This window comes from Schistocerca nitens, chromosome 7 (genome assembly GCF_023898315.1).
Source record: "Schistocerca nitens isolate TAMUIC-IGC-003100 chromosome 7, iqSchNite1.1, whole genome shotgun sequence".
Taxonomy (NCBI): domain Eukaryota; kingdom Metazoa; phylum Arthropoda; class Insecta; order Orthoptera; family Acrididae; genus Schistocerca; species Schistocerca nitens.
In genome coordinates, this window is record NC_064620.1 from 199,298,277 (window position 1) to 199,326,199 (window position 27,923).

The 27,923-nt window shown below is 42.1% G+C and overlaps 1 long non-coding RNA gene across 1 annotated transcript in view; it reads right to left on the bottom strand.

The window, feature by feature from the left end:
- Window positions 1-22,253, bottom strand: part of LOC126195400 (uncharacterized) — a 41,405-nt gene extending 19,152 nt beyond the window's left edge. Inside the window, exons 1-2 of the long non-coding RNA XR_007538601.1 lie at window positions 22,164-22,253; window positions 21,965-22,068 (exon numbers count right to left, since the gene is read on the bottom strand). This is a non-coding gene — a long non-coding RNA (uncharacterized LOC126195400). The remainder of the gene's footprint in view (window positions 1-21,964; window positions 22,069-22,163) is intronic.
- Between the last annotated feature and the right edge of the window lie 5,670 nt (window positions 22,254-27,923).

A 27,923-nucleotide genomic window follows, 5' to 3' on the forward strand; every position in this document is an offset into this window, starting at 1 on the left:
GCCCCATAAGAGCATGGATTTATGATGATCAAGACACTAAAAGTGATAGAAATTGTACTGGAATCAGACAATAAACCACTTTAGTTTGAAATAGTTCTAGTGGCTGAATTAAGAACGGGTTCGGGCGATTATAAGCCCATCTTCAGGAAAACATGGCCAATGAGGCAAATGGCCGGCTCACAATCTGTATCTCGGCGTGCGTCTGTCACCTCCCCCCCCCCCCCCCCCTCCCCTCAGTGTGGTGTTCAGTGTGCGTCGACCACGCGCTTCATGGTTCTTGTTCGCTGAAGATGGGTCTATAATAGCCAGAAATCGATCATGACTGAACCAAGAAAACTATTTACAGCTAAAGAGAATTAAAATCTGACTCTTAGGTTGCTCAGCTGTGGACATTCTGTTAATCAAATTTTATGCAGAATTGCACTTTTTTCTATACAGTGATGTCACACGGAAGTGTTAGAATGCAGTCACACGAATTTTTTTTTATGACTTACTGTCAGGATGAAGCTATAGGGTAGATATGAGCCAGACATTTCCTTACTCGGACTAAATCGCTGTAGGATGTTAGCGGAGCTCACGCAATAAAGTTGGTTCGCTCGCTCTGGTGGCTTTTGCATAGATATGAGGTAATAGCTAGAAGCGGCTGTAGCGCGTCCATGTTGAAGTGTTAGCATCGCAGTTGGTGCTGGATCCAGCGAAGTGTGGCGCCGCGCTGGCAGTTGTGTACAACGCTGAGCAGAAGAGCAGGGCGTGCAGTGCGAAACACGTGGAGGAGGAGCCGAATCTAGAGTCGTGAAAGCATCTAGAAAACGAAACTTCCTGCCACACATTCCGCCCTCACGGGTACGGCAGCCATGCTGGAAGCTAGCCAGGCGGGGTTGGCCACCGGTTACTGCTAAGCCAACGAATCTAGTTTCCGACAACAGTCAAATTGATGATGATATCTCTCCCTCTACATACTGATACCTTCCAATTACAACGAACTTACCTCCAGATTCTCAGTATGTTTCCTTTACGGAATTTTGTGAAATAGTTACCTAGAGTCTAAGTGCCGGGAATGTCCCTTCTACGGCTCATTTGCTAACAAGCCATCACGTAATGACCGCCAGCTTAATTGCGTGTTAGTCTACCTTTAGAACACTGCACTGAAGTGATTCTGCGTGTCATGGATACGACAATTCTTTGGTAGGCTTCTGGAGGTACGTGGAACATGCAATACCAGTAAATTACGGGCCAGTACTTTGTGGGTGCGCAGCTGCGCCCGATGGCATCCCAGATATGTTCCAGCGGGTTCAGATTACGTGAATTTAGCAACCAGGATATCAATGTGAGTTCACAATCACGTCCATGAAACCAGTGTAGCACGATTTTGGCACTATGACACGGGCAATTACTCTGCTGCTATAAGACATCGCCACTGGGGAATACATCCAGCATAAAATCAAGCAGGTTGTTCGCAGTAATATTCACGTAGTCCACAGCCGTCACGGTGCTTTCGATTACTACTGCAGGCTGCATGAAAACCGAGGTGTATGTTCTCCACTATGTAATACTGCCCCCACTGGCGTTGCTGTTTGGCGTATTACATGCTCCGAGCAGTCATTCACCTGGTAATATCTACGACTATCGACGTAGTGTAACAACGAACGCTATTCATCCGAACAGGCGACCCGTTTCCGTTGAGCAAAGGCCCTATGTAGATGATTCAGTGACGGCTGTAGTCGTAATTGAGGATGTCGTTTGGTCAACATGGGAAAACATAGCATCTATTGTGGAACAGTGGACTCCAAAACACTTATGCCTGCATCAACATTGTACTCTGTCGTTAGATTTACCACAGATCGCAGACTATCCTGATTTAGAAATCGGGAAAGCCTCCGATCTCGACTTTGAGTGATGATACGTAGACGCGCAACTCGTTCTCGGCTATTCGTGGTTTTTCACCCGTCTTCAACCACTTTCTACATGGTGCTCACGATAGTAGCGTACTAACACTCTTCCAGCTTTCACGTTTCCGAGATGCTCATACCCTGGTGCTAGGTCATAAACACCTGGATTTTGGCAAAAACACTTTTGTTAGTGGATTTCGCTATTTGCAGCCCGAATCGTTGCTAGATTGATGTCCCATTCATCTCTGTTCAGCTTATACAGGGTGGTAAGAAACTGTACGAAAGGCTTGTAAGGGGGTTGCAGGGCAGGTTGTGCTTTAGAAAGAAATTCGATACGTTGCGCTGTTTCCCAGTTATTTAACACTGAAGTTAGTCAATCAGGTCGTTGCCCACGTAAATTCAAGCAGGCTTCCAGAGACAATGTCGACAAACTTGTTCTTTGTTTAGTTTCCTCAAGCCGAACCCAACATAGATGTTACTCACCTAGCTTAAATTTATCACTTCCGAAAACGTCACAGGCTGCCAGAGACAATGTCGCCAAATTTGTTCTTTGTTTAGTTTCCTCAAGCCGAACCCAACATAGATTTTACTCACCTAGCTTAAATTTATCACTTCCGAAAACGTCACATTTTAACTTGTTTGGAACTTTCGAACATGTGATAACTCACGGACACCAAGATGTCCTCGCATTACGGCATTTTAGAGCTGAATTTCCGTACTAAGCCTCCTGATTGGCTAAAGTCACTGCTAATTTGCTCGGAAACAGCACAACGTATCGAACTTTTTTCTTAAGAGTTACTTTTCAGCACAACCTCCACTGCAGCAGCCGTGCAAGCTATTCTCACTGTTTCTGACCCCGTAGTTTAAATTTCCTTACCGCGTCAAGTGTCCATTTCGCCACCAGGCAGCGTAGACATTGGTCGTAGAGATTTGACTCATCTGTGATAGTTGACAACGCATCAGTTTTGTTTGGCCAGTGGAAGAATAGTTATAGTTAACCAATGATCGAAACCATGCGATATTTAGGGGATTTCTGAAGATTTCTCTGGAATAGTTTCTCAAGATTTTTAGTACTTATAAATAAAAACACAAAGTAACCAGTCACTAAGTTTTACTTTGTTTTATTTTTTTACCACTTGTTCCGGAATCTTAGCTCCATCATCCAGTGAGATTTCCGGTGTTAAGTTCTGATCATTTCCCCTGGGAAACCAACCATGTTCCGGATGAAATGTTACTGAGCTGAACACCTGATAGAGAAGCAAACACTCCGAAATGTGTCCTAAAAAGCACTTAAAATTTAGTGACTGGTTACCTTGCGTTTTTGTTGTCGTTTTAAGACAGCCATGGAAACAGCCTACCAAGCCTGTGCATGTGCAAATTTCTTAGTAATTGTTTGGAATGAAGATTGTACTGTAAGACTCCATTTTAGTGCAGTCGGGGGACTAGGTTAAATTCCGTTATGAGATTTTCGTTGCGGGTTAGCGAAACAATGAATGTGACAGAGAAGCAGCTATTTATTAGAACGAAGTTTGTGATTACTGTGCAACGTACGGGGGTATAATGATTATGAAACTTCTTGTTTTGTTACTGCTATCTGACCTCGGCTCTGTTTGAATGCGCGAATATACCCACAGTATCGTTTGCATCAAATTAATATGATAATTTATTTTACTAATAAAACTCTTAGTCTTTTAGTAGTTTGCTACCTACGGAAGTAATAATGCTTTGATTATGGTACGTTTGAAATCTTACATTTATTCGTTAAAAAACAGGATGATCAAATTAATTCCCTAAACTAACTATCCTACCGTTGGCACAATGGAGACTGTATCCCTAATCGTCCCTGTCCCTAATTTACTTAGGTTAATATTGGCCACGCAAGTGGTTCTACTAAAGTTCTACCTTGACGGACACAGAATCAGAGAGCTCGAGCAAAGAGGTAGTGGAACTCGTACGCACTTTCATTTACAATGCCCTACTTTGCCAGCTGTTGGCTCTAATATCACCATAATTCCGCACGTACATCACGACAGTCGTCCCAGGCACCAGCGTGATGTCGCCTTCCCCTTATGAGAGCTCTTGCGGAGCAGAGCCTCAGCGTCCACCGCCGACACCAGAGTTCTGATCTTGTTGCCGCCAAACTGTGCCGTTCCTCGCACATACATCCATACCCTTTTTTTTTTTGGCCAATCAGGACTCTGAATTTTCGCGCGGTTTCTGTTGCCGCCAAACTTTTCCGTTCCTCTCACATGTATTCCTACGCTTTTTGGCCAATCAGGACTCGCGCAGATCTCCCACCTTTCATGGGCGCGCCTTATTTGCCTCCCGTTAGCCGCAACGGAGGGAAACAGTCTCTCTCTGTCTCGCACGTACGCCCTCTCTCTCTTCTTCCACCTGTGAGGTCTCAGGCTCCCTCAATATCCCCTGTGGTCACATGTGCCACTCAAGCTACAAAGCAGCCGCCGTGTGAAACACATGACAGCTGCCGGCCACCTAGCTTGTTCGACATCATAAACAACTCTTTCCGGTGTCTGTCCAAACCACCTTCCCAATGATAATGTGCACAGTTCTAAAATCTTTAAGTACCAGTATTAACCTTGATATGTTGATACTACTATTTCTGTGCAATGGCTATCTCTATCCGCGTGGTATTTGTCATATATTATTTTCTGAATAAATATCATGTAATCTGCCACCTTACAACTGATTATAGCGTATCTTCACGTCGGGTTTTTGTTGAAAGCTGTTAATTTAGTTGTATATTAGTGAAGGAAACGAATGTGGTATAATTATATGAACTCCAGATATATTTAGCACACAGTTCAATAGTCATTAAGAAGACTGTCAGTGAGTAAAAATTACTTACATCTCACATTATTTTGTTTCGCAGTTCAGCCATATCACGTGTCACAATTGAATTTCATTTTTATGGCAATGACCTTATTAAATTTTATAATTATGGCAATTTCACCGTGAATTTCACTCGTATACTGACGTCGTGATTTGACTCATTTGCTTCTAGTCATTGCTATGAAAGACATTTATCTCTCTGCTCCTGCATTGGCTACATGCAAACAGATGCTGACACATCCTCTTGCATTCGAAACTAATCTAACGAGAGTTCTGACAATATTGCTAAGTGAGACCTAAAGTAGCGGCACTAACGCCAGTCTAGATTACTAAATAAAATTACTAATCATTCTCAGTGTTATGCAGTTTTCAATTTCTGTATAGTCATCTCTTCTACTTCTAACGTTTTGAAGAGACGTCAGGTTTAAACATTTTCTAAGGTAAAGGTAGAAGTTTCAAGCAACTTGAGAAAAGAATATGGAAGTTCGGTACAAATAGGCTAACGTTATCACACTGGCCTACGTGCTTCATCTACATAATAAATTAATTGAATATATTTGGCGAGGAATTATCTTGATAACATCTCTGTTCCTATGAATTTAAAATTCAAATTATCGCAGTTTGTATTTTTCTTCGATCAAAACAAATTTCATAAATGCTGTTACTCTAAAAATAAATGATTTATAATTTATGTTATGGTAAACAATTTCCGTTGTAGGATTTAGAAATGAGTCTTAAATAAATCAAGAACAGTTTCCTAATTGTTAGCTACGCGTTTCTCGAATAATAGCAGTTTGTATGATGTGAACACTGCTATCCCCTTAGCATTCCATGACATTTTTGTTTGTCCTGGAATCACAGTGTTTGTGTGGGTGTTGCGTTTTCGATTAATTTCTCCTCCATTCATGCTATGTACCTTCTTATTTGCTTTACTGCTATTGTTCTCTTGCTTGTATTAATTTCATTGTACCGAGATCAGTGATACAGTTGGCTATCTGTCACACTGCTTGGATTTCCTGGAGCCAAACAGAAAGTCTAAATTTTCTTGAAATTGAGTTTGCAACAAACATGATTTATATGGTTCAGATGATAGTGCGACTACCCCTCAGGACCTTCAATGCCATTAACCAACCTTCAGTATATTCGCTGCTACAAGGCGACCCAGCTAACGGGCGCACAAGAGAGCTGACTCAGTTGTCCATGTACCCCTGGTTGCCTATACGGGCAGGTGCCTGATCCTTCTGGCGGCACGCTGCAACGTCCACGCAAGAAACTTGTTCCGGAAGCGTAAGAATAGCTCTTAATTAAGTTTGACGAACGGTATCTATTAACAGCGGAATATCTGTAGCTATATATTGCCTCCATAAGGGAGTGTGTAATACAGTTCTTCCAAAGATTCACAGGAATCTTTGGGACATTTTCATATGGGCTTTACCATTCCAGGACCTTTTCAACATACCGACGTCTTCCATTCTCCTTCCCTGTAGATGCCTGTCCCATGTCATATGACTTCTCACTATTACTCTAAAATATTTAAATGACATGGTGACGTCCAGGTGTTTACCGCTAAGCCAGAGATCGGATTTTATCGGGCTCGGTCTCTTTATTATGTGTATTATCGTATATTTACCCAGAATTAACCAAAGTGGAATTTTTCCCCTTTGCTCTTGCGTTTCCTTACGATCTTGAACCACCGACAATTTTCTGTGGACAGCAGCATTGTTAACGAATAATCTAGTAGTGCTGATGACCCTATCGAACAGTGCGTCGCAGCACTGAGAATTACAGATGAGAGTTATTCTGGTCCTAAGCCTTCTGTGGGGGTGTGGAGAAAAGTAAAGGCTTTCTTTTCTCAATTGTTCATCGTGACCCGTGGAAACGTTCTTAGAAGCTTTGGCTGTCAGCCTCTGCATTGAGAAATTTATTTTTTATTATATTTCTCGCACAGACGAATTTTGTAAACGCCTGCGGTTGTTGAGACTAAAACACAGTCTTTCGTTTATTCACTTCTGTTTCCTCTAATGAATGTGAAATTCATAGCACACTGGATTATCAGTTGAACATTTTACACAATGTGATTTTTGTATTCGTGTGAAGAATTTGTTTTTTCACCGTCTTACGTGAAGGACATAGCTATGCGTTCATCATGCTGAGACCTGGAGTAATGCATAGACATCATTTTACGTTAAAGTTGATAAAACAGTAAGTAATTCGTTCAGACGCCACAAATAGTGAGACTTAAGTTTATCTAAAAGTGGTTGTCTTCTCCACCTCAAAATTACTCAACTGATATGTTTTAATTAATATGCTTACCTATATTCTGTTAATTTTTCGACGCACATGTTAACAGAGTCTAACAGTAAACAGCTTTTCTACAGTCGAGGGTAGTGTGGCATTTCCTTAATACTGGAAATTAATGAGCAGTTTCACATTCCGAATATGCCTGTTTTAATAGAAAAACTGCTTCTTCTCCGGAAGTTGCCCCATTTCTTACCTCCTTGGCTGCCTTCAACATCTTCAAAGACATTTGAATCCTATATTTAATCAGCAATGGAATGTTCTTACACGTCATGTTTTGAAAGGTGCCCTATGCTTGAGTCCGCGTTGTGCATTTGAAATATTGATTATGAAATCCATCTGAAGTCCATACTCAACGTCAAGACATACGTTGTTAGCAATAAGGACCTGCACTTTGTCAGTATTACTGCTATATTAACGTCTCTGCGACCTCGGTGTCCACATCGTATTTTAGGTATACACTCTCTAAATGATAGGAAGTTTCATCAGTGACTATTTCATTCAACGACAGTACAAGAATTACAAGAAAGCACTGTGTCATCAGAATTAATTTGAAGTAAATGAGTGACAGCAGCTTTCTATAGAAGCCGAAAGTAGATACCAATGTATGAATTTTTTCTGCCTTGGCTTTTTTTTTTTTTTTTGTCTGAGCTCAGTTTTGACACAGACACCCAACATGCTGCTAAGTAATCTAGACTGAATTTTAATTGCTTTCCTAATGCCTCTTCGTTATGTCCGTTATTTATATCGTGTACGGCTTGTCTAAGACACAAATAAAGCCTTCTCAGGACGATACAGCTGATGGATCTTCACGATATATTTTATGGATTGCTGTGAGAGTTGGAAATATGTAATCTTTCGTACAACACTTCAACGAAACATTTACATAATTTTTTCGTCAGTGATTTAAATGTCCCACCACACAAAAACTTTGGTTTTTTAATAAGCACTAACCGTCACATGCAGTGCTAATGAGCTTTTCATTCTTCCCAATAAATAAACACACATAACCAGCCTAAAAATGCTACTAATTCATTCATACATCTCGAACACGTAACCTTGTTTGGATTCCTTGTCACTTCCAAGGCACTCTACATTCTTTCACACAGTCTTGGGTGGTTCATTTTATGTAATGGGTGATCAAATACTTTCCGTTTGAGGGCGCTGCTACAGCGTATATGCAATCTAATGCGATTCCGTAGCGTGTATACAAGCAACGTCTTGTACCGATGGATTAGTGCTGCATTCGTGTCTTTCCGACATGCGTGCGGTAAATGCGGAAAGGTGAACGACAGCGTCCAAACAGGACCAACGTCCTGTTATTCTTTCCTTGGCTGCCGAGGGGCAAAAACCGATACAAATCCATCGGCTTATGAAAAATATATATGGGGCAACACGACTGTCGAAAACTACCAATCGAGAAAACTGCGTCAAGGTATGCTTCTGACTCATGATAACACACGACCCCATGACGCAAGTGTCATAACGCAGAAGTTATGTCAACTGAAGTGGGAGGCATTCGAGCATTGGCCGTATGGTCCTGATCTCTCTTAAAGCGATTACCACCACTTTGGTCCGTTAAAAAACAGCTTTGAAGGGTCGATGATTCCTGTCGGATGAAGATGTGCTGCAGTCTGACACAGTGTCGTAGCAAACGGGTATCTTCAACCTGGAGCGTCCATAGGATGATGGCCTCTTTTAGACAATTTTCCTCTTTATGTGTTCCATTGGCACTCACTTAAAGCAAATGTGCATTTATGAGTGCAGCTAGTATTTATTTTGTACCTGTACATACACTCCTGGAAATGGAAAAAAGAACACATTGACACCGGTGTGTCAGACCCACCATACTTGCTCCGGACACTGCGAGAGGGCTGTACAAGCAATGATCACCCGCACGGCACAGCGGACACACCAGGAACCGCGGTGTTGGTCGTCGAATGGCGCTAGCTGCGCAGCATTTGTGCACCGCCGCCGTCAGTGTCAGCCAGTTTGCCGTGGCATACGGAGCTCCACCGCAGTCTTTAACACTGGTAGCATGCCGCGACAGCGTGGACATGAACCGTATGTGCAGTTGACGGACTTTGAGCGAGGGCGTATAGTGGGCATGCGGGAGGCCGGGTGGACGTACCGCCGAATTGCTCAACACGTGGGGCGTGAGGTCTCCACAGTACATCGATGTTGTCGCCAGTGGTCGGCGGAAGGTGCACGTGCCCGTCGACCTGGGACCGGACCGCAGCGACGCACGGATGCACGCCAAGACCGTAGGATCCTACGCAGTGCCGTAGGGGACCGCACCGCCACTTCCCAGCAAATTAGGGACACTGTTGCTCCTGGGGTATCGGCGAGGACCATTCGCAACCGTCTCCATGAAGCTGGGCTACGGTGCCGCACACCGTTAGGCCGTCTTCCGCTCACGCCCCAACATCGTGCAGCCCGCCTCCAGTGGTGTCGCGATAGGCGTGAATGGAGGGACGAATGGAGACGTGTCGTCTTCAGCGATGAGAGTCGCTTCTGCCTTGGTGCCAATGATGGTCGTATGCGTGTTTGGCGCCGAGCAGGTGAGCGCCACAATCAGGACCGCATACGACCGAGGCACATAGGGCCAACACCCGGCATCATGGTGTGGGGAGCGATCTCCTACACTGGCCGTACACCACTGGTGATCGTCGAGGGGACACTGAATAGTGCACGGTACATCCAAACCGTCATCGAACCCATCGTTCTACCATTCCTAGACCGGCAAGGGAACTTGCTGTTCCAACAGGACAATGCACGTCCGCATGTATCCCGTGCCACCCAACGTGCTCTAGAAGGTTTAAGTCAACTACCCTGGCCAGCAAGATCTCCGGATCTGTCCCCCATTGAGCATGTTTGGGACTGGATGAAGCGTCGTCTCACGCGGTCTGCACATCCAGCACGAACGCTGGTCCAACTGAGGCGCCAGGTGGAAATGGCATGGCAAGCCGTTCCACAGGACTACATCCAGCATCTCTACGATCGTCTCCATGGGAGAATAGCAGCCTACATTGTTGCGAAAGGTGGATATACACTGTACTAGTGCCGACATTGTGCATGCTCTGTTGCCTGTGTCTATGTGCCTGTGGTTCTGTCAGTGTGATCATGTGATGTATCTGACCCCAGGAATGTGTCAATAAAGTTTCCCCTTCCTGGGACAATGAATTCACGGTGTTCTTATTTCAATTTCCAGGAGTGTATGTAATGTTGGCACATATCGGTGAAGGAACTAGTCACTCGTCTCGTACACATTTTTCAGGTATTGAATATAAAAAATTACCCCTAACAATGTTCAGCCGTCTGCAGATCTGAACTGAGCTATACGAGGCACAAGGAACGTATATCAAGTTGGTGAGTAGGAAATTTATCGGTACCCAACTTCATATTCCGCTCTTCTCTCTCTCTCTCTCCTCCCCCCTCCACCCACATTATTGGCACTAGTATATATAAAATAAAGCTGTACATTATTAATAAAATCTTCTCGGGCTTCCAGTCACGTCAGGTGGTTAAAATCGCAAGAGCTTTCGGCAGAGCACTACTCAGCGGTTTTCAAGTGGTAAATAACTGCCCTGTCCCCATGGCCTCACCCGACGAAGCTGGAAGCCAAAAAAGATTTTATTAATTCATATCGGCGCGAGACCATGCATTCATACATTACTGTATATTATTGTTAATGTAAGGTAATTTCTACTACCCGCTTGCATTTTGATGTGCCAGCTCCACTATATTCATGGTGAATCTCGAACAGGTTGCATCTCCATCAGCAACATACCTCAATGACAGCAAATGAGGATTTACTCGTGCAGCTAGGTTTTAACAACCATACACTTCATGGCGAGGGAATCGTCTATATTTTCTTTGATATCTTGTAAAATACTCTCTAGAATTATAGTGGCTGGCTCTGACATACAAAAGTTCTGTCAACAATTGCAAGAGTCTCTTTATTGCATGAACGTAGACAATGATAAGGAATCTTATGCCTCCCATCTTGTATCTGAGATTATGGAAACTTGCAGAATTAATTTATACCCGTAACGTCGCTATTATTCCCCTGTTTCATCGTGCAATAAATGGATGACGGAATCTCCAACACAATGTTCATAATTTTTGAAGAATCATTTTTTATCACACCATCCGTATTAAGACAGTTAGTTACAGATAAAAATACTGAGGCATCGATCACGACATTAATTACTTGACACGTATGTAACCTTTTGTATTCATGTAAGTTTTTTACATAAACGTATAATAATTACTTTTAAACTTTCGGCTCAACTGCCTATTTACAGTGTAAAAAAGCACTACAATTTACGCGTTTCGAAGATCGAGCCTTCATCTTCACAATAACCTTACAAGAATCTGTAAAACAGTCACTTTTGCAGGTGTCAGTAAAAGTGACTCTTTTAGAGATTCTTGAGGGGTTATTCTGAAGATGAATGCTTGATATTAGAAATGCGCGAATTCTAGTGTTTTTTACGCTGCGCTGTAAATAGGTAGTTGGGCCGACATATCAACACTGATTTTTACAACCACGACCTCATTTCCATTACAGACAAAATCATAATAAGCAGGAAAATACCCGATTTGTCAGTTAGGCAATAAGTTAACGAAGTCAGAGAGAAGTGGAGTATACTCATTGTCTCACCGATTCTGATTCTGCCATTTTTTCGCACTATTAACGTATTGTCTGATGTATAAATCGAGAACCCTCCCGTATCCTATAATACTGATGTAGTTTGCCTACAAAGTTGACCTAGTAGCGAACAGTTACGATCGTCTGTATCTGTAACTAATGTCGTTTTCTATGCCTGAGGATTGCGTGTTACTTGACTGAAACTGGTAGTTACAATAAAGTGACATACAGGTTATTGTGCTAAATCATGATTCCTTTTCCAAAAGTATTTAAAATCTATACATTATCTTCTCGTTTAAGCAGATCATTAATGATACGGACAAGTTCTATATCCTGAAGCTTTGCATTCTCATACAGTATTACCTGCATTGAGAACGGGTTGTTCCTGTGCAGTAAATTCTTTACACAATACAAGAAGCGGTGTTAATGACGTATAGCAAGAGCTACCTGTGTGAGAACTTCAGAGACCCACCGGAAAGGAAACAATTTTAATGAAAGCTTTTACCCAGTTACACAAGATTTTAATATATTGACAACGGATAGTTCTGCCAGGTTATTGTTTCGTAAGTCATGAAGGTCATGAAATTCGGAGAAGAGCGATGAACACTAGGACCTCTACGCTGCAGTGAAATGTGTGATGGAGGGGGAGAGAGCTCCCGGGAGAGGTGATAGCTCGTCCGGGTGACCCACTTGCTGTAGCCTTCTGCCTTCGGGCCGGGCTGTAATATCGATTCTCGGGCAGGATGGCCGCGGGCACCTGTACCGAGCAGTCGATGTTCCGCTGGCGTGTAACAAGTGGCTGCGGCGAGCCGCCAGTGTTTCGAGGCCTCAATGACCAGGTTGTTAATTCTCCCACAGCCAAGAGGTCAGCACAACTGTGGCTCGTTCCGCGGTGACCAGACATCTTGTTCCAAATGCGTCGACCTTACCGGTCAACTTTATCGTATCAATTCGAGTAAAGGCGGTACCGAAAAGGGAGTAACATTTTATTGCTAGAACGTATGTTAACAAGCCTTTCCCCGAGATAGAAAATAGTACCAAAACTGGACAGATTAGTTGGCAGGGAGTTTCCTGCGATATTCATTTGTAGAAAAGAAACTTATTTTCCTTCTGTCTATCAATGTTTTTATTATTTCAAACTGACCAGTCTCGGGCAGTGTTGCCCATTTTCCGTTCATTTCTCGTATTCAACAGCCCTAGCGGAACTATCAGTTTCAGTGACAGTTAAGACTGGTTACTCTGTATCTTTTTTTTTTTTTTTTTGTTCGATATAGTTCGTTCCGTTTGGTCTGGGCGGACGTCACAAGGCATCCGTTCAAGTTGATCGTTGATACTTTGACTCAGTTTTTTTTATTACAGAGAGCACGAAGCCCTCTTACTGAACACGCTGAGCTACCGTGCCGGCAATCCTTGGAATTGGTCTGAGCTGTAATGACAATCGAATAAACTGCATTTAAGGTAATTCTCATTCATTGTTCCGTCTTAGCTTTCTCTCCGGATCATCTACAGATCTAAAACAAAGTAAGACTGAATATATACCATCTAATATTTTCCTTAAGACAATTCTCTATTATTTTTCCGTCTCAGGTTAACATTTTTAACTAGATTATATGTTTCGATCACTCAGGATCATCTTCAGATATAAAACAAAGAAAAAATAAATATGTACCATCTAACATTTTACAATAATTAGAAAAGGAAAGAAGTATACGTGAATGTAGGATTTACCTAAGCAGCAGCTTTATACAGTTTTTGTTTTTATTACTTCGAGAATAAGAATTTACGGTTTTATACTTTAAGAATTCTCAAGATACTAATTCAACTTTCCTTACTTTATTTCCACTTTTATATTCTTCTGTTTTATCCCCCTTTTACCGTTTTACGAATCCATTTTGGTATTTCGACAGAAGGTTTTTTACGTAACTTACTTTTTGTAATTTTGGTATAAGACCCTCTCTCACTAAATACAAAGCTTTCCTGACACTATCCACTCCTCCTCCTCCCTTGCCTTCTTTTCTCCCTCTCAATTCCGCTCACTCTACTTTATAATTTTACTATTTTATATCGTTTAAATTTTCATATCCATTGTTCAATACTGTTAATATCTTAACGAGAATTGTAACACAATTGTACGTTCTGTAGTTTTAGCAGGACTTCTCTTGTTAAACTCATGACATTCCCACCACCCCATCCTGTTTCCTTTCCCCTCCCCAAATCAGTCTCACTCCATCTTCCATTCACCTCAGCTCTACCCTACCTCAAAAATATATCTGTTTAAAACACTTACCCAAAATGAAAAACACAGTACTCTGTTAGACAGGGTGGATAAGCTGTTCACACAGCTACTTAAGTAAATTCTGCATTTATCTGAAATATTTTCTTTTCTACTTCTTGTAAAACATTAGATGGTACATATTTAGTTTTACTTTCGTTTCAGGTCTGAGGATGACTCTGAATGATAGAAACATGTAATGAAACCAATGCAACTGAGACGAATCAATTAATCAGAATTATCTTACGTATCAATGCAGTTGATGAATCTCTCAAGACGATTATGTAGGTTATAGTGAAAACTCTATAACATATGTGAACCCAACTGTGAGTAATAAAATTGGGAGGAAAAGGAAAACAAATACGACGTAAGCAGGTTTTCATGTTATTAACACTCTTGTCCACTTTACCGAGCGACATGGCGCTTGTGGTATCACGCAGGACTCACATTCTGAATGACAGCAGTTAAAATCCGCCCTTAGCCATCCAGATCTACGTTTCCCGTAATTTTCCTAAATCGCTCAAGGCAAATGCCAGGATGGGTCCTTTAAAAGGATATGGATTCCTTCCCCGTCCTTAACAAAGCAATCCGAGCTAGTGCTCCGTCTCTAATGACCTCGTAGTGAACCGGACGTTAAACTCTGATTTTCCTTCCTTTTATTGATCAAGAAGCAGTCGAGGAAGCGGAAAAAGTAAGTTATGAAAGGAAATGAAACAGACACCAATGCTAAGGTTCGTAGCCATGTAAACCCTTCTGGATGGACATAAAAAAGGCTTAGAAGAGCTACCTTTGCAATAAATACGACTTACGGACAAATAAAGCAAAGACGACAGTGATGAGGAACATCACGTAAGAGAAAAGCGACTTGTTTAATATCAAAATTTGAAACGACGTAGTTGTGAAAGTTGTTAAGCTATTCTCCTTGCTAGAAAGCGCACATACAAAATGGTTCAAATGGCTCTGAGCTCTATGGTACTTAACTTCTGAGGTCATCAGTCCCCCAGAACTTAGAACTACTTAAACCTAACTAACCTAAGTACATCAGACACATCCATGCCCGAGGCAGGATTCGAACCTGCAACCGTAGCGGTCGCACGGTTCCACACTGTAGCGCCTAGAATCGCTCGGCCACTCCGGCCAGCACGTAAATACACATGATGGCCGTAGTGAGGGTGGTATCAGAAGTGGATTCACCCAGGAAAGGTATCTTGCTTCAATAAAAGAGTTCTTGTGATATTACATATTCATATGCAAATGAAAAGGTATTCCTAAAAATGAACGAGGGGCGTTTAGTAAGTAGTGCAACACTTTTTTTCTGAAAACAGGTTGTTTTTTATCTGGATTCCAATACACCATATTATTCTCCATTCGTTTGGCTCTAAAAGCTGTTTTTCAAAATAATGTCCGTTCACTATGACGGCCTTACACCAACTTATTGAGGGGGTCTGTATACCTGTTTAATACCACTCTATGGCCGGTGTCGCAGCAAACGACTTGCTGCATCTATGGCCTCCCCATCGCCTACTTGCTACTTCCCGCAAATTGTATCCTTCGTTGGGCCAAACAAGTGGAAGTCTTATGTTAGGTGGCGGAGAACCCAGCGGACATACGCCTCTGAGTACCTCAAGTAGTGGACGAATGAGTCAGCACTGTCATCAGAGACGTCCAGTTGTGCAGCGAGATGTTGGACTGTGATTCGCCGATCACCTCGCGTGAGGGTGTCCACACTTTCCATCACTGCAGGAATCACAGTTGTGTTCGGCCGGCCGGTATGCGGAATGTCGGACAGGTTTGCACGACCTTGTTAGTATGATAACAGACGTCTCACCCAACGACTTACCCTGCTTTTGTTCACTTGCAGATCTCCATAGACATTCTGGAAGCACATATGAATATATGCCAGAAGAAAGTCAACGACAGCTCTCTGCCTGAAACGCACCTCCGTTACAGACGTCAATTAGAAAGTTATCTATAGCGGCGTCACCTATCGGAACTTCATGAAACGATAAGGTCTGGAGCCAAAATATTCCACGACGTCCCTTAATAAATTCTGAATTTTTGAACCGTAATTGACGATAAAATAAATGTGTTGCTTTAGTTATTGAACCCCTCTCGTATATTTTGGAACCGGAAAGTAGACCATCGGGAACCAAACAAGAACATCAAAGCAGGTGGAATATGATGCTATCGACGATTGTTACAAACTGACATATGAAGCGAGAAACGAAAAGATACTAAAAATGGTAGATGCGGAAATAAGTGCGTGGTAGTAAGTTAACAGAATGAAGAACAGTTTAGTGGGGAATTGGATCAACTGCAACGATATCAAAGGGATTGTTAACATGTCTCCTCAAGGGACATTGGAGGGGAAAATAGTAGAGAGAGACAATGATCGAAATGTATAAAACCAATTTTAGATGATTTTGATGCGGTAGAGACGAAACAGTGAAACTAAAATCAGAACATAGAAACAAACTGACACATAACAGAAGTTAGCATTCACTGCTCATTTACAGGGTGTTAAGAATAAGTATTCCATATTTCGAGGTGTGGTAGTACGGACCAAAAGATAAAATCGTTCTTTAAACAAGGGCTCTAAAATGCATACCTTAAGAGGTATGAGCACTTGTTCATTTTCGCTATCTTGGAACGTATCTGTTCTACTGAACAAATGCTTATACCTCGTAAAGTACGCATTTTCGAGAATTGTGCTTACTGGGCATTTTATTCTGTTTTGGTCCATGCTACCACATCTCGAAGTATGGAATGCTTTTTTTAACTCCCTGTATATTAATTATTGGCTGAACTGGAAGATACGTACGCCATTCTCGACAGCCCACATCACTCCTTAGCCGATGGCTGCGTTATTATGAAGTATGTACTACATAGGATTCGTACTAGAGGACTGTAGCCGGCCACTGTGGCCGAGCGGTTCTAGGCGCTTCAGTCGGGAATCACGTGGCTGCTACAGTAGCAGGTTCGAATCCTGCCTCGGGCATGGATGTGTTTGATGTCTTTAGGTTAGTTAGGTTTAAGTAGTTCTAAGTCTATGGGACTGATGGCCTCACATGTTAAGTCCCATAGAGCTTGGAGCCATTTGAACCATTTTTTAGGGGACTATACTAAGATGCCTGAGAAGATGTATGTTTTTATCAAATACTGACATAGCCATTGGCTAAGAGATAATATGGGCTGCTGAGAATGGCGTGAGCCGGCCGAAGTGGCCGTGCGGTTAAAGGCGCTGCAGTCTGGAACCGCAAGACCACTACGGTCGCAGGTTCGAATCCTGCCTCGGGCATGGATGTTTGTGATGTCCTTAGGTTAGTTAGGTTTAACTAGTTCTAAGTTCTAGGGGACTAATGACCTCAGCAGTTGAGTCCCACAGTGCTCAGAGCCATTTGAACCATTTGAGAATGGCGTGAGTGTCGAAACCAGTCTAGCCAGTCGTTCCTCTTCTTTTTCTTCTCCTTAGCTCGTGTCGTCTCAGATTTGGTATGCCAATCAGTATTTCACAATGTTAATGGTAAAGGGTGGCCGCCGGCCGCTGGTGGCCGAGCGGTTCTAGGCGCTTCTGTCTGGAACCGCGCGACCGCTACGGTCGCAGGTTCGAATCCTGCCTCGGCCATGAATGTGTGTGATGTCCTTAGGTTAGTTAGGTTTAAGTAGTTCGAAGTTCTAGGGGACTGATGACCTCAGATGTTAAGTCCCATAGTGCTCAGAGCCATTTGAACCATTTGAAAGGGTGGCCAGATGGCCGTCCTGTCGCCCTTCGACCCTAGTATTGAATTTCTGTACCCCATCTTTCTGCATATAGTTTTGTTCCAAGAGAAAGTGTGAGAATGTTTTGGAAATGTTTGTGAATCCTAAAACTCAGATGGGACGAGGGAATCAGCCCAGTGTTCACCTAGTCGGATGTACGAAACCGCCTAAGATACAAATCCAGGCAGGCCGGTAGACCGGTCCTCGTTGTTAATCCGCCAGACCGATTCGACCCAGTGCCAGTGCGCCTCCTCGAATACCACAAGCGGTGTGCTAAGGCGCGCGGCTGCCCTATAGGGTCTCACCAGTCTTGCCAATAAACGGTGTGGTCAGTATTAACTGTGGATCTGTGTAGTCAAATTTAGCATGATAACAGATGCTCATCAATAAGGCAGATGTGAATAAAAGGGATAAAGCGACAAATCTGTTATAAGGCCTATGACTCAAAAACTGTCTCAACCAAAGAAAGAAGGAAAACTTATTTTTCAGTATCGGACAGTTGTTGGGGTTACAAAAGTATCAGCAACTCATGTTGAATACACCCCTTCGGTGTATGTCTGGAGAGATTTAAGTTGCCTAAGGAAACCCCTGTTTAGGCTTATTTGCTAAGTATTTCAAACCTGATCAGCCCTAAGGCAATAACACTGTTAGATGGAGTGAAGAAATGTCTCAAGCAACTTTCTTTTCCCATTTTTACCGGGCATCTAGCTGCACTTGTCAACCTTCATTAACACAGTAATACATGCGTCTGATTACCTTGGTTGAGCGTTGTCCATTGTAGAAGAAAATGCACGCGAATCGATCCACTTTCCTTCAGTATGACATATTTCATTAACGATACAATATACTTTGAGAGAAATTTGTGAGTTGGTACGTTACTCGTTATCGAAAGGTAGGTGTTATGTAGGGGAATAGTTCTAGCCTCTATATGCGAGGGTGACGTGGAAATGGGACCAACGTGACACAGAAATAGTGAAGAGACGGTACCCATTCTATCGTATTTGGTCAAGTTGCATATTTAAAAGAATTTTACTACAGTAAATGAGAACTATTTAATAATAACACAGTAGTAATAGAAAACTGGTAGTCGATTGCCAAATATTTTAGCATGTTTCAGCTAATATCAATGCAACGTTTTCCTAAGCAACTGAGCATTTCCTGTTCCTTGTCAAGAAAATATCCAGAACCTGCACCAATAATTTAATCTCGTATGCCCTGCAAAACTGCTAATAGTTCTCCAAAATTCCTAAGTGACTTTCTTTATGGTTCACAGGAATAAGGTAAAAAAACAGTGTGGAAAAGTTTCACGATATATCCCTGTTTAATACCCAAATAGTTTCTTTTTTGTTTTTAACTGTCGGAACGTTTATTCACTGGAAGTTTATTCTCTGATGTGGAGCAGTGTGTAAGGATATATATATCAAAATTTATCACTGACACAATTCTAACATAATTCCGAATGTAACTGACCAGGTTTCATTATGAATTATCGAATCTTCTTAAATAATACCAGGCTCATCGTCAAGGATCCAACAAGAGTGTAAAAAACTACAAATTTTAGATTCTACCAGTACAGATCAATTGAAAAAATCGATTTAATGGGTATGGTTTTCTGAGAGCCGTTTCGACGCACAACAGCTAATATAATTAATAAAATTAGCTTCCCATCAGTTATGATAGTAATAGAATAACAACAGGCAAAAAATACTATCTTTGCGTAATTATTTTATACTTTTATTTATATTTTATATTTAATTTTTATTCATACATATTTAGATTCCACCAGTATAGATCGATTGTAAGAAAGCGATGTAAGGGGTACAGTTTTCTGTGTGTCGTATCGAAGCACCAACAACTGCCATAATAGATCACATTATTTTTCAATCAGTTTTGATAGTAACAGAACACCAGCAGTCACGAAAACATTTATGATCTTCATACACTTGTATGACTACAATCATAGCTTTCTAAAATCCTTGGCATTGATTCAGTTTAATTGCAAAACGAAGTGATCCTTCACAGCAGACGTTACTCGTTCAGAATAAGTTTCAATAAAAATTTACGCAGTGTGGGAAGTCACCTACTGACAAAGGTTCAGTTTCGTAGATTTCGTTACTATTTTAAGGTAGAAAATATTGCAAGCACTACCAGCCCAAAATATACATGAATATGAGTATTCACTTTCTCGTTATTTTGAGATTTATAATGATTGTGCATAGAAGTATGTGCAAAGTGTTCTGTACATTTGGACTCACATTTCATGTGCGTGGATTAATTCCGTACTCATATAAAAAAGTCATATTTGTTGATATCAGACGTCTAATGTGGAGTGTTATGAACTATCAGGATGTCTTTTCCCACAAGTGCTCTATCAGTCGTGTCTGATCGCTTTATCGCAAGCCCAAGCAAAAGATTATTTGACTCCAGCTAAGATTTTGTAATATCTCTGCTGCCGTACAACTGTAGATATATGAGTGTTTCAGAAATTGCTTGCGTGTGGAACCGCAGCTCCTGCTAGCGACGTGCTGTGCTCTGCTGTGCGAGAGAAAACGTTGTGACACATCGAGAAAAGGTAAACAGATGTGATAAAAAGGGTGCAGGTGAGAAGGCAAGAGAAAAAAAGTGTGGTGCCAGTGAGGCGAGGTGCGAGGTGCGGGTGGTGGCGTGGAGTGGTGCAGTCGGTGGTCTGGGACGGTGCCAGGCACACGCAGGTGCTGTCGTGGTGAAGTGCTGTCATCCTGGTGCGGTGCCAGAAAAGCCATGCACCCCGGAAACGGAGCGTTTCTTCACGTCGCCCAATGTGGGCGGGAAACTGTTCGGCATGAGTGGCTCTGTGTGTCAATGAAGTAGTAATCTTCACGACTTAATGTTGCTTGCTGTGCTTATCGCTCTGGTAAAGCATTAGCGTCATCAGACCACAAGCATCAATTCACACTGGTATTCCAGCAGCTTCATATCTAAATATTATGCCTGATTTACGGGAATTATGCCAAGTGTCCGTCCTCACCATTGACGGAGTGTTGTCGTGACAACTCAAATGTGTCTTTTGACATGCCAGATAACTCGTAATACAATTAGTCGGGAAAGCGAATTTAATTGCTTAAAACTCGATTGGCCATGACTGAACTACAACTGGCATTGCACTCCTTGATTCCGTTGACAGTCTGTGTCAACATAGCGAAACAGTAACCTTCCCACCCAGTCAATAAACATGTACTTTATTTATGACTAATCTTCATGTTAAGCATCTGCTAACCAAAAGGTCACAGTCAGAAGAAATAACAAATAACTGGAAAAATTTATACGAGGTAGCTGACTATTAAATAGTTGAGATGCTAGACGCAACTAGTGTATAAGGAGGGGCAAGAGTTTATACTAGAAATGAAGTACAATGATGTACGACCATTTCGAGTAAATGCAAAAATCTTATTTCCAAACCACACAGGCCACCCCACGCGATTTGGTCTCAAATATCACTTTCTGCTACAAGAAATAGAAAATACTACGTGACACTTTATAACACGCGTTGAAGTACTTTACGCGTTCATATCGCAAGAACAGCGCCACTGTGTCACTAAAACTGGGCGTAATATTGTGAACTGTAAACACGTATACGCGAATACGATAATTTCTTGGCGTTATATGGGCCATTGTTAGCAAATGCTCCGAAACCTATCACTTGTCTCAATTTCAAAGACAATTTTCAACAAATGTACGCAATCCTGGCAACAAAACTGTGCTCTAGTGGCACTGTATTACTAAAACATGTCATGTTGTGAACTGCGAACATCTGTCATTCACACGAGTACTACAATTTCTTGGCACCAAACATGCCATTGTTTGCAGATGCTCCGAAAATTTATCACTTTAACCGTTTTGAAAAACACGGTGGGACACTTTGCAGAAAATGTGAGCGGCTGTGACAGCAAATCCGTTCCCCATAGCTACTTTCAAACAGGCGAGAGTGTCACCAGCTGTGACTAGCTCGCCATTTCCCATTCACAAGTGGAGCCAACGGCCCGCCTCCCATTCAAGCTTCGTGCTGTAGGGGACTTAAAGACAAGTTACACACATGTACATACACACAAGACACTACCTAGTGCTGCATATATCTGGCAATGCATAAGTTACAAGAGTTGTAAAATGTGCTTCTGTGGTTGACTGAGAAGGTAGAAGACAAGAGAAATACTGTGAGAAAATTGCGTGAGAAAATTCGTGGCAAGCAGAATTTAAGTGGTTACTCACGGCTCTGCAACGAACTAGGCCTTTACACAGGTATCACAGTAAGATGACCTCGGTCGAACAGCAGACGAATGTAGCAGGCGTCGGCTGGTCGGCTTATGCAGTAACTGTGGGCGAATTAGTGAAGCACAGGTATATTTACGCATTGTTATTCCATGGATGGTGGGAGATGAAGCGATGGTTTTGCGGTAAGGGAACTCACCTCAGGGGATCAGGCAGTCGTGCCGCAGAGGAGAGAACAGCTGAACGGCTAGGCGCAGGCGGAAGCTGGACGCTAGGAGCGACGAGTAGGCGCACACAGGTTGGCGGCCGGTAGCGACGCTCTATTTATAGGAGCGCGCCCAGCCAGCCACCCACTCGTTCTGAATGAAACCCGCGGTCGGTGGAGGGGAGGCGCGCGCCCATTGGACGGTGCCGTGCCGCCCGCCGAGCATCCCTCCCCCCCCCCTCCCCCAACCCCTCGACCGCGCTGACGTAGCGGGAGCGCCTCGGGCGTCCCGCCGCCGCGCGACTTCCAAATCAGGGGGCGGTATTGATCGGCGCCGGCTCCAGAAAGGGTTTTACTACGCGCAATGGCGGAGGTGGCGGGGGCGGCGGAGGCGGCGGCTGGGCGGCTCCCATTCACAGCCAGCGCCAGCGCCAGCCCAGCGCGGCCCGGCTGCTGGTCCCGGTTTGCCGGTCTCCACCACCTGTCGCCGGCCGCCACTAATGAAGCGACGGATGCGGTTTGCAGATAATGGCTGCTTGAGACGATGAGGGCTGTGTGTGCCACCTTGAATGGGGCCCTCTAAGTGGTTATTGCTGTTGAAATTCTGAGCATTACACCTCAATCGATCTGTTTCGCGTTTCTAGATTTTGATACTATGACTTCTGACCATATAAACGTTGCCATTCCTTTGAGAAACTGTCATTTTTATAGATTTTCGATATTTTGTATTAAGAAAATTCCCAGACATTTATCTGTGATACTGAACTTTTATGAAATCTTGAAAGTACGTCTCCTGTGTCACATATTTCCTTCTTCTTTGAAAGTTTAGTTTTTATAGCATTTTAAGGGTTGTTGATTTTTGTAAGGATAAGTAGTAATTCTTAAAAAGTAGTAATTCTTAACAACCATTCTTGTCCTGATAATCATCTATTACACGTTCAGTAATTGAAAACTAACATCCTAATTATAGATTACTTTCCATGTGGCCGTTGTTCACTAGTTCCACTGGTAAATTTTCTCTTCCCCTGCAGTTTATCCTGATCATTTTTATTCTGTTGGCTGAGCATGTGTTGCATATCCTCTGGGTCCGTCTTTAATTGATAGAGGCAGTACTCTGTTGTGTTGCTGCCGCAAAGGTAGTGTCTTCACACATTGGTAATGCTGCATATAATGCTTTTATGAATTAAAAACAAGTTGCATCCTCTTATATTTTACTTTTTTGTGGAGAATGCATGCATTCATCTGACTCATAAAGAAACAATTAAAAGCAAGTTTCGTTGACCATTTCATGGTGATGTGCTGAAAAAAACCCACAAGCTACTCTCTCATCAGGCAGATCACCCTGGCATTTTGTTGTAAATTGCAGAGTAACACAATGAATAAATATATAGTCCATCAAATGGCGCCATCGGCAGTCTATGGAATTCTTAACGATGCATCAACTGATGAGAATGGCAGTTAAAGACCAAATATACAAATGATGAGATAGTACCTGTGATCTTCAACTCACTGAATTTATTTTTCTGCTTAATTTCTAAAGTTTTTACCCTTTGGTTAATCCAGCACACTCAAACATTATTTTTGAAGCTCTCTCATATATTTATTGGTCAGTAGTTGTGTATAAATACACATACCACTAAAAAGTATATCTCACTTTTAATTTCTTGGGATGACTTCAATTCCTCTTCAGCGTCTGAAATCATGGCCACGAAGGTTTCCTATCTGTTGTCTTCAAGGGGACCTGGACGTGAAAAGGCTGCATTTTTAAACCTCTCTCTAAGTGCACATTACTATTGATCTGCAATGCGGAAGAAGTTTTAATTTTTTACCAACAATTAATGACATAAACTCAAGATGTAAAAGGAAATTTATTGAAATATCTGTTACAATTTAAGAATTACAGTCTTTTGCCTAATAGATGTTTTTATAATACACGTTCCCATTCTGGTATCATTTTCTGGTCCATCATCAGTCTAATAGCATTCAGACTGCGGCAGGCTGCTGTCAACATTCATAGGAACACATTATGCCTCTCCTTTTGTAGTTTGGAGTATATCTGAGGAAACAGAAAAATCCTTACTATACCACATTGCTATTTTGTCTAAAAAATACAGCTAAAATTATATATAGAATGACAAACATAGATGATTTCTGCGATGTATTACGCATAATACAAAGATACTACCCCATTCTTCAGCGAAATTTGGTGAACATGGATAAAACCATTGTGAAGTTATTTGTACCTAATGTTCTGAAAATTTCATTTCGATAAAATGAGAAAAAAATGTTCACAGTGTTTTTGAATAACCGTAAGCCTCTTTCAGAATATTTCAGCATCACAATCTTGGTGGACAGCTGCTTCTTTATCCTCTGTAGACTTCTTCAGGAGCCTTTTCCTTGCTCTGGACTTTTTAGTGGTGGCTCCCACGGCCCTTTCAACTTTAAATAGTCGCTGACGACCTATGGCAGTCAGAGTAGCTACCATTTTATATCCTGGCTGGATGCCTAATTTGTCCATTACTTTTGTCCTGCTAATTACACCATCATTGAAACAGATGACACCATCAATCACACCCACTTTGAGTACTGTCCATCCAACAAACACTGTTTTTGGTACTCGTTGCCACACGCAGCTCTTGAAACTCTTATTACGGTTTTGTGTACGGCCATGTAGACAGTTACTAAGTAATTTTGTATCTACAAGGGCCCTGTATATTGACTTTATTGTTTCCATGACTGGGGCAGGTAAGATATGTTAATATTCCTTGCCTGTGGCATGAGAGTGGGTGGTTTGCAGACATTTGTTCAGAGTGTTTAAGACCAAATCAACAACTGAAAAGTAGACAAAAATTACATTTTTTAAAACGGGATAAAATTGTCTTTCAGATGGTAACAAGAAAGTGTTTTCGAAAATTTCAGTCATTTCACGTCCAGGTCCACTTAAGGTCAGCCGGCCGGAGTGGCCCAGTGGTTCTAGGCGCTACAGTCTGGAACCGCGCGACCGCTACGGTCGCAAGTTAGAATGGATGTGTGTGATATCCTTTGGTTAGTTAGGTTTAAGTAGTTCTAAGTTGTAGGGGACTGATGACCTCAGAAGTTAAGTCCCATAGTGCTCAGAGTCATATGAACTATTTTTGTAAATTAACACTGAATGCTAACTTCTGTTGTCTGTCTCTCTGTTTGTTTCTATCTTCTGATTTTAGTTTCACTTTTTGGTCTCTACCGCACCAAAATCATCTGAAATTGGTTTTATACATTTCGATCATTGTCTCTCTCTACTATTTTCCCCTCCAATGTCCCTTGAGGAGCCATGTTAACTATCCCTTGATATCGTTGCAGATGATCCAATGCCCCACTAAACTGTTCTTTATTCTGTTAACTTACTACCATTCACTTATTTCCTCATCTACCATTTTCAGTATCTGTTCGTTTCTCAAATCATATATCAGTTTGTAACAATCGTCGGTAGCATCATACTCCATCAGCTTTGATGTTCTTGTTTGGATAGTAAATAAATGCCAGACGGCCGTTGTGGCCGAGCGCTTCTAGGCGCTTCAGTATGGAATCGCACGACCGCTACGGTCACAGGTTCGAATCCTGCCTCGGGCATGGATATGTGTGATGTCCTTAGGTTAATTAGGTTTAAGTAGTTCTAAGTTCTAGGGGACTGATGACCTCAGAAGTTAAGTCCCATAGTGCTCAGAGCCATTTGAACCATTTTTTAACCCTTAAGGTCAAATACCTATCTCTTCTGGTTCAAAATATGTACATGTGTTTATCATACCAATGTTCCAGATCTTTTAACTTTTCCCATGCTAGATTTGTCGCCATTTTATAGTTACATTTGGAGTACAAGTGTATTTGACTTACTAGAGATACAAATCCGACGAAAAACCTCCATACTGGGAGACCACGAATTTTCAGGATATAACATTCATATAGTCAATGTCTACTCATTTTAAAACAGTTACCTCAGAAGATACGAACGTTCATCATAAGAAACCCATATTCACTGATTATATAAAATCAATGAACAAAATGAGACAAAGTATTAGATTTGAAAATGAGTAAGTGGTTCAACGTAACAAGACATTTATTTATAAAACATTTTTTGATTCAACTGCTTTGGTCAATGACTAGGCAATAGACATGCATTAATTTGGTTTAATTCATTTGAATCCTTTCAGTTTCTTTTCTGTTCCTGAAACCAAGGCCAAGTCAGTTTTAATTTTACCGATTCTAAGCTAGTCCTGTTTCAATTTAGGGTATGAAATTATTTTACTTGGAGCCAACACAAACCTGTGCCAAAACCTCAAACTGAGTAACAAAGAAGTGTATTTGGAATTTCAGAAAAAGCCATTCTAAGCGACATTGTAATCATGTTAATTACAATAAAAGGCAGTTACGTCAGTTCTCGATAGAACATTTATGCAACGTGAATACATGCACATTACAAAGATGTATGTATGTATGCATGTAAGTTTGTGTGTATATATGTACATACACACACCTCCTCCCAAAGTAATGGATCATTTTCATCCAACCAGGGTACACATGTAACTTATTGTCTTAAAAGAATCGTGCAGGAATAGGAAGCACATACCTATCAAAGGAGTTGTGGTGGGGATGAAAATGAAATATAGCCCACTACTTGCCAATTCCCAGACTTTGTTCACCCACTATTTGTGAATAAGAGTACTTAGTTCCTTGCAGATTACCTTAACACTGACTTGTACGTAACTAAGATGCTAACCTACTAGATACGTATCCAGAGTCAATTAAATTTCTTAACGTTTCATATACGGCGAGTGGCATTAGGTCTCGTTGTACGTAAGGATTCATCCTCTTTCTCGTTTTGGTGAGGGACTCTGTGCGTCCGAAATGGACCAAAATACACATTAAAAAAGTACTGGAGAGGAACTTTCTCTTGTTCAGACGTTAACTATGAAGTGGTTTAGCAAAACCTTTATTGTATCAGGGGCTTTGGGGAATGCTTCGGATAAAATACCTAAACTCCGCCTGAACAGGCTATAAAGGCCCAACGGTACAGACCGGCCGTCGTGTCATACTCAGCCCACAAGCGTCACTGGATGCGGATATGGAGGGGCAAGTGGTCAGCACACCGCTCTCCTGGCCGTTTTGTCAGATTACGAGACCAGAGCTGCCACTTCTGAATCAAGTCCCTTCCTCAGTTTGCCTCACAGGGGCTGAGTGCAGCCCGCTTGCCAACAGCGCTCGGCAGACCGGAAGGTGACCCATACAAGTGTTAGACCAGCCCGACAGCGATGACTTCGGTGATCTGCCAGAAACCGGTGTTACAACTGTGAAAAGGCCGTTGGCAATACTTCGGATGTGAAGTTCAAATTTCGTGAAGCTGTCCTGTCCCTCTGGTTGGCTCCAGATGGCGTAGCTTATCGACTGATTCAAATCTGTGTTTGTATGGTTTTCTCGATGTACAATGCATCCTTTGCAAAACAGATCTGTGAACCCAGTGTGGCAATCTAACCAACACTACATGTTCAACCCAGACTTCAAAATACAAGCTGATAGTCTCATTATCGGTCTTAGCCAAAGTCAGTGTTAATTCAAAGTTCATACACACAATAATTAATGAAATCGAGACCAAGAGTCACATCCACTGTACGAGACAGAACAATTAGAACATTCGCCCACATTTCATGGAACTGACTCATCAAATGTGTTCTTACTGCCTTCTTTACCGCTGCTGTCTTCCGGGTAACTGCTCTCTTAACT